We start from the raw sequence: 7,421 nt of genomic DNA on the forward strand, positions 1-7,421 counted from the left end.
TGACATCTCCAAGTATACTTCACCGGATCACGTCCGGAAAGGTTTCCGCACCTCCTCATGCGTAGGGCCTGTGATGGACTCCATTGCAGAGTCGTCCGTACACTCACGCACTATGCCGATTGTCCCGCCCCCCCCAACAGGGAAGCCGAAACATGCGGACATGCGTAACAGACCAGGGCTATCCCTGTGTAAATGGTCCGCCTCCAACTCGCTCCGCCTTGCTAACCCGACGTTACCTTTGCCGGCACATCCCAAAAGAGGGCGTGCCAGACATGCAAACGGCGTAGAGCGTGCATGGGTTGCCAAGCAACCCTGGGACACATCCATAAGGGAATCCCCGCTGCATTAAACCAGGTCCGTACTGGCATGGCTACATGTGACAAGTACAAAGTACTTGCTCATCATGTATGCCTTCCAAAAAGCGCTCCCAGCAAACCTCCACCACAAGAAAAACCCCTGAACCTACTTAAGCAGTATATAATAACTATCTAAGAACAATATTTATACAGGGTAATAGATAATCCTGAAATAGAACTCCACTGTGAGGGAAGGAAAGTCTGCAGCTACTTACATACCACCAAAGAGAAAAGAAGAAAGAAGATAAAGATGTGACTCCGTGAAGTAGAACCCAGGAAATCCCCAAGAAAACAGAAAAATCCTAAAAATAAAAAATGAGAAATACACATAAGGGTTAATCACATGAGTACATTCACATGAATACAACCTATGTACATAACAGCATTCATCATACCCAATATTATCTCACAGGTAAAAAACAGGCTAAACCAATATAACTGTTCAACCCCGCAGGGGCCACCATATTTAATGTAAAAATCCAGAAAGCCTCCCTTTGTAAGAGTAGGCGCTTCGGTCCCCACCCCTTCTGGGTGCCTGAACCCACTTAATCACCATACCCCTCAAGGAGTGAACCTGATGTTTGTGTTCTGTAAAATGCAGAGCCACAGGCTTCATGGAGTCAGGGGTTTCTCCTTTCTCAATCGCTCGATACATAGTACGAATATCATTGCGGTGGCGCTGAAACCGGTTTTTAAAAGGACCTGTGGTTTTTCCCACAGATGCGCCATCCCGCACGGGCATTTAAGAACATAGACCACGTGGTCGGTGTCACAATTCACGTAGTCCTTAATGTCATACTTTCTGCCAGTATGTGGATGAAAAAATGCACTGCCCGTGATCAAGGAGTTGCAAATGTTGCATTTATGGCACTTGTAACATCCTGTGCGATCAGAGAATTTAAATGGTTTCTGCATATATTTCTGCCATGGATCGGCCTGAACCAAGGTGTTCCGGATGTTCCTGCAATTTTTATATGCAAAAAACGGTTTCTCCTTGACCACTGGCGCCAACTTTCTATCTGCTTGTAGAATGACATTGTTCTTCAACATTGTACCCTTGATTTGCCTGGCCAATGGTCCAAACGTGTGTACCAAGGGTATGCCATCCCGTTCACGGTTGGGTCTAACCTCGTTGGACATTCTCTCTTAGGCCTTATGAAGCGCCCGAGAGAGAACCAGTTCAGAGTACCCCCGCTCCACAAACCTGTCCCTCATCAATTGAAGTTGTCTATCCCTCTCCTCGTCCGTATTGCAAATCCTCAGAACCCGAAGGAACTGCGAGATTGGCAATGAGTTGACGAGGTGGGGTGGGTGGTAACTCTCAGCTCGCAATAAACTATTGCGGTCTGTGGGCTTCTGGTATAAGGTGGTGTTAAAGCCCCCCTCCCCCTTGCTCACCCTGACATCGAGAAAAGAAATGCTATCCATCGAGATTTCTGGGTTAAAAACTATACCAACAGCAATACCATTAAGAAAAGTCACAAATTCCTGCAATGCGCTAACCTCTCCTCCCCAAATAAGGAAGACGTCGTCTATAAATCTTAGCCATAATTTGGCATGTTGTTTAAAGCTGTCATTGGGATAAATCATTGTTTCTTCAAGATACCCCATGAAGAGGTTAGCAAAGGCTGGAGCAGCCGAGCTGCCCATAGCCGTACCCTTTACCTGATCATACCAGTTATTCTCAAACCAAAAAAAGTTATTGGTTAACACAGTCAATAAACACTCATCAATAAACTTCGCAGGCACTACATCATCCTTGCCCTGTGAAAGAAAATGGTTAACAGCCTTAAGACTAATATCATTAGGAATGCTGGTATATAGTGCCGAGATGTCCATAGAACATAACACTAAAGGACTAATGTCACCCTTGAAACTACCAAGTTTACCCAGTGTCCCTCAGATATGCAGGTAATTGTTTCACGTAGGGCTGCAAAAAGAAATCAACAAACCTCGCCATAGGTTGTGTGGCAGACTCAGACCCTGAAACAATAGGTCTGTATTTAAGGGGAGCCACACCCTTATGTATTTTTGGGAGGCCATAAATGACCGGAATTTGTGGATACTCGCATAGCAAATACCCCCTAGTTTCGGAAGTAATCCATCCTTGTTGATATCCACTCTCAACCAGCAAAGTTATTTTCTCAAGAACAGAGTTAGTGGGGTTCGACAGGATTCTCTTATAGCTTGCTGCATCACCCAACATTTCAAGCATTGCTCCACGATATTCCCCATAATCCAACACGACTATGGCCCCACCCTTGTCCGCTGGCTTAACTATGATGGATTTATCATCCTTCAGATTCTTGAGGGCATCTCTTTCACTTTTCGTCATATTGTGTTTAGGACGAGTCACACTGATTGACTGTGAAACCTCATATTTCAAAGTTTGTATATATGTTTTGATTGAGGGAAATTGACCAGGTGGTATAAAATTACTTTTCAATCTAAAAGGTATAGTTGGTGCCACCCTCTCAACTGTGCCTTCCTTGTAGAAATGTTGCTTGAGCTTGAGGTTGCGTTCATATCTGAACATACTGACTTCAAAGTCAAACTTATCAAAATTTGAAGAAGGACAGAATAACAATCCTCTTGATAAAACCTGATTCTCTTCAAGAGAAAGGACTCTGTGTGATAGATTAACTATCGGTATTTCTGCTGTCTGGTTTGTACCGGGGAGTACTGGTGCACTCTTGGTTTTTCTGCCCCTCCTGAGTCTCCGCCTACGGCTCCCTCCTGAAAAGGGCGCTCTTGGGGCCTATCTGATGGTCCGGCGGCACTATCACTGTCTGAAGTGGGATTCTCACTTAGAAAATCACTCCCCTGGCCTTTAGGTTTCTGTGGTTTAGGCTTCCTGGGGCGGAAAGGTTTCCTAGGAAACCTTGGGGGAAAACGTGGGTTCGCACCTTCTCTAATCCCACTCAGCCTAGGGTAAACACGTCCCTCCTGGTAATCCTGGTTGACCAGCTTGAACTTATCTCTCTTGTATTGTCTCTGCTGTTCGATATATTTATCTATGTAAGAGTCCAGTTGTTCCAGATTTTTCTGAAGATTAGTCTCCTTGCCGGATTTCAGTTTATGTTGGATGTGTGAATTAACTTTCCCTATCTCCTTGTTGGTGCCGGCTAACAAGACCTTGACTTCCTCAATCACCATGAACATATAATTCAAGGAATGCTGTGTGGAGAGTGCACACCAGCGCACGCAGAATTCGTGTTTGTGGCGGCTGATGGTTGGTTGTATTTGCAACCTAAATCCCCAGGGCCGGCCCGCCCATGAGGCGGGGTGAAACTTTTGCCTCAGGCGGCACTTCTGGGGGGGGGCGGCACCCGCCCGTCCGTGTGTGTGAGGGGCCGCCCGAGCTGAAGGGGATAGCGGGCAGGAAGGGGGTATTGGGCCTAGCGGCGGTGAGGGGGGGTCGGACCCCCCCTCCCTCGCCTGTGGTCCCCCGTCCTCCGCTCCCCTCCAGCTTTAAAAAGTTGCGTGGCTGGCTGCAGCTGTAAGAGGCAACGGGCGGGGATCACTCACCTCTTCCTCGGTCCAGCGTGCGCTCCACTGACATCACTTCCTGCGGCGTAGCAGGAAGTGACGTCAGTGGAGCGCAGGCTAGGCTGGAACGCAGGCTAGGCTGGAACGCTAACCCCTCCAGCTCCGGCGGCCCCTAACACCCACGGCTTGGTGGGGGGGGGGGGGGGGGAGGGGGGTGAGTTGCTTAAAGCTTGCCTCAGGCGGCAAAAAGTCTAGGGCCGGGCCTGTAAATCCCTTAGGAATTTTTTTCAATTTATAGTATTGAGATAGCGTCTGACCATGAAGTTCCAGATCAGCCTTACGTTTCTTGAGTCGTCTCAGTTCCTTAAGCAAATCTGTTGTGGTTTCACCACCAAACGCCATGTCAGTGTCGGCAAAGAGGATAGAGTCAACCTCTGCTTGTGTATAGGTGAACGGCTCAAATGGTTCTGCACTGGGATCCATCCGGAGAGACAATTGCTCCTCTGCTGTGTGACACTCCGTATACATCAACGGTCACTGATGGTGTCCGTCACCACGGTACAATCACTACCTGGTGATCTTGTAAGAACAATTCAATCAACAACCCGGACCAATATCTAGAGGTAGTACTGTCCACGTTCACAGCAATATATCCTGATAGATGAAATACTGAAAAACCAGCACCCCCCACTCGCAGGGATGCTGGACTGAGGATTTTCCACTGCGTCCTGTGTTGCTACTTCAAGTTGTCATCAACAGTCTTCAATGTGGGTGCTAATCTTGTGAGGAAATTGCATAAATCGATAGAAGATTGCACACCACTCAGTTGAGGTGCAGGGACCCATCTAAGTCTGTTACGCATGTCCGCATGTTTCTGCTTCCCTGTTGGGGGGCGGGACAATCGGCGTAGTGCGTGAGTGTACGGATGACTCTGCAATGGAGTCCATCACAGGCCCTACGCATGAGGAGGGGCGGGAACCTTTCCGGACGTGATCCGGTGAGGTATACTTGGAGATGTCAGTCACGTATACCCTCCCTGTCCAGATGCATCATGGGAGAAGCGGGATTCCGCCCGACAGCGCTCCCTTAGCGGACGTACACCAATTAGGGGTACCAACCAGGAACCACAGGATTATCAAGCAAACCAATATGCAGGTACCATAATCCACACACATACATAACTGCCAGAATGTTGCATTCGGTGTTTTATGTGTTATGATGGTGGTAAAAGAGCAATACAGGTTTTGTTTATGTATGCAAATGTTAATTGATTTGAATCCATGAGGGGTGTAGTCTGTATCTATGTAACTGCTTAAAAGGCGAATGGGTCACTTGTTCACTGTCACCATTCTGTTTGTGTTGAGTTGACAAAGGGGACCCCACGGGGCCCCGAAACGAATCGTTGGTCGTTGGAATGGAATATTGTCACATTGTCTGAATAAAAGCTTGGAAGTTTATCCTTTGAGTGTGCGGACCTCTTGGATTTGATTGGTATATGACTTAGATGGGTCCCTGCACCTCAACTGAGTGGTGTGCAATCTTCTATCGATTTATACTATTGCATCTTGGGTACTAGCCGAAGGTGAATAAATTATGCTAATCATCTAGTGGGCGGGGATTCCTCTCTTTCCACCCACTGTAGGAAATGACAAGGAGCCCAGGCTACCTAGAAAAGTGTTCCACTTGACAAGAGATCGGTAGGTGATAAAGCATTACTATAAGTGCGGAAAAAAGAAAACCCAGGGGACATTACCACCTGAGAGCCGAAGAAAGCACATCTGCAAAGAAGCCCAGAACTCGGTTTGCATACCATTGCTTAGAGAAGCTTTGCGGGTGCTCTCACATGTAGCACTTTGAACCCTGACATGTAAGGCTGCGTTCTGTCATATGAAAAGGTCAAGGTTTTGCCCAGAGGAAGATGCCTAAAAATATGGAACGCTTCACGAATTTGAGTGTCATCCTTGCGCAGGGGCCATGCTAATCTTCTCTGTATCGTTCCAATTTTAGTATATGTGCTGCTGAAGCGAGCACAACTAAGGGCTGTTTCACCAGAGTATATATACCCCATGCCCTGATACTACCTGCACATTAGAGAGAGTAAAATCAAGAGTCCCCTATAGTTTGGAGGGTGAAAACCTTGCAGAAAGCTGAGCAATAAACAGGAGAGGGCTAAATATTTTGGCTTGGAAATCAAATTTCCTGGCAGAGAAGAGCAATATTGCAACCACTATTACATCTTGGGTACTAGCCGAAGGTGAATAAATTATGCGAATCATCTAGTGGGCGGGGATTCCTCTCTTTCCACCCACTGTAGGAAATGACAAGGAGCCCAGGCTACCTAGAAAAGTGTTCCACTTGACAAGAGAACGGTAGGTGATAAAGCATTACTATAAGTGCGGAAAAAAGAAAACCCAGGGGACATTACCACCTGTCCCTACTTAAGCCCCCCCTAATGGGCGCCGGCTGTCCCTACTTAAGCCCCCCTAATGGGAGCCGGCTGTCTCTACTTAAGCCCCCCTAATGGGCGCCGGCTGTCCCTACTTAAGCCCCCCTAATGGGCGCCGGCTGTCCCTACTTAAGCCCCACCTCCTGGGCGCCGGCTGTCCCTACTTAAGCCCCCCTAATGGGCGCCGGCTGTACCTACTTAAGCCCCCCTCCTGGGCGCCGGCTGTCCCTACTTAAGCGCCCCTAATGGGCGCCGGCTGTGCCTACTTAAGCCCCCCTAATGGGCGCCGGCTGTCCCTACTTAAGCCCCCCTAATGGGCGCCGGCTGTCCCTACTTAAGCCCCCCTAATGGGCGCCGACTGTCCCTACTTAAGCCCCCCTAATGGGCGCCGGCTGTCCTACTTAAGCCCCCCTAATAGGCGCCGGCTGTCCCTACTTAAGCCCCCCTAATGGGAGCCGGCTGTCCCTACTTAAGCCCCCCAATGGGCGCCGGCTGTCCCTACTTAAGCCCCCCTAATGGGCGCCGGCTGTCCCTACTTAAGCCCCCCTAATGGGCGCCGACTGTCCCTACTTAAGCCCCCCTAATGGGCGCCGGCTGTCCTACTTAAGCCCCCCTAATAGGCGCCGGCTGTCCCTACTTAAGCCCCCCTAATGGGAGCCGGCTGTCCCTACTTAAGCCCCCCAATGGGCGCCGGCTGTCCCTACTTAAGCCCCCCTCCCGGGCGCTGGCTGTTCCTACTTCAGCCCCTCCTGGGTGCCGGTTGTCCCTACTTCAGCCCCTCCTGGGCACCGGCTGTCCCTACTTAAGCCCCCCCTCCTGGGCGCCGGCTGTCCCTTCTTTAGCCCCATTCCTGGGCGCCGGCTGTCCCTACTTAAGCCCCATTCCTGGGCGCCAGCTGTCCCTACCTAAACCTCCCTCCTGGGCGCCGGCTGTCCCTACTTAAGCCCCCTACTGGGCGCCGGCTGTCCCTACTTAAGCCCCATTCCTGGGCGCCGGCTGTCCCTACTTAAGCCCCATTCCTGGGCGCCGGCTGTCCCTACTTAAGCCCCATTCCTGGGCACCGGCTGTCCCTACTTAAGCCCCTCCTGGGTGCTGGTTGTTAGTGTGAAGTCCTCCCGTTGGAAGTTCTC

At 49.7% G+C, this 7,421-nt stretch overlaps 1 non-coding gene across 1 annotated transcript; it reads right to left on the reverse strand.

The window, feature by feature from the left end:
• Nucleotides 1-5,769: 5,769 nt before the first annotated feature.
• On the reverse strand, nt 5,770-5,876 carry LOC137555075 (U6 spliceosomal RNA). The gene has a single exon (XR_011027779.1). It is a non-coding gene; the product is annotated as a U6 spliceosomal RNA (small nuclear RNA).
• Between the last annotated feature and the right edge of the window lie 1,545 nt (nt 5,877-7,421).

The sequence above is a fragment of the Hyperolius riggenbachi genome, chromosome 2 (genome assembly GCF_040937935.1).
Source record: "Hyperolius riggenbachi isolate aHypRig1 chromosome 2, aHypRig1.pri, whole genome shotgun sequence".
Classification (NCBI taxonomy): Eukaryota; Metazoa; Chordata; class Amphibia; order Anura; family Hyperoliidae; genus Hyperolius; species Hyperolius riggenbachi.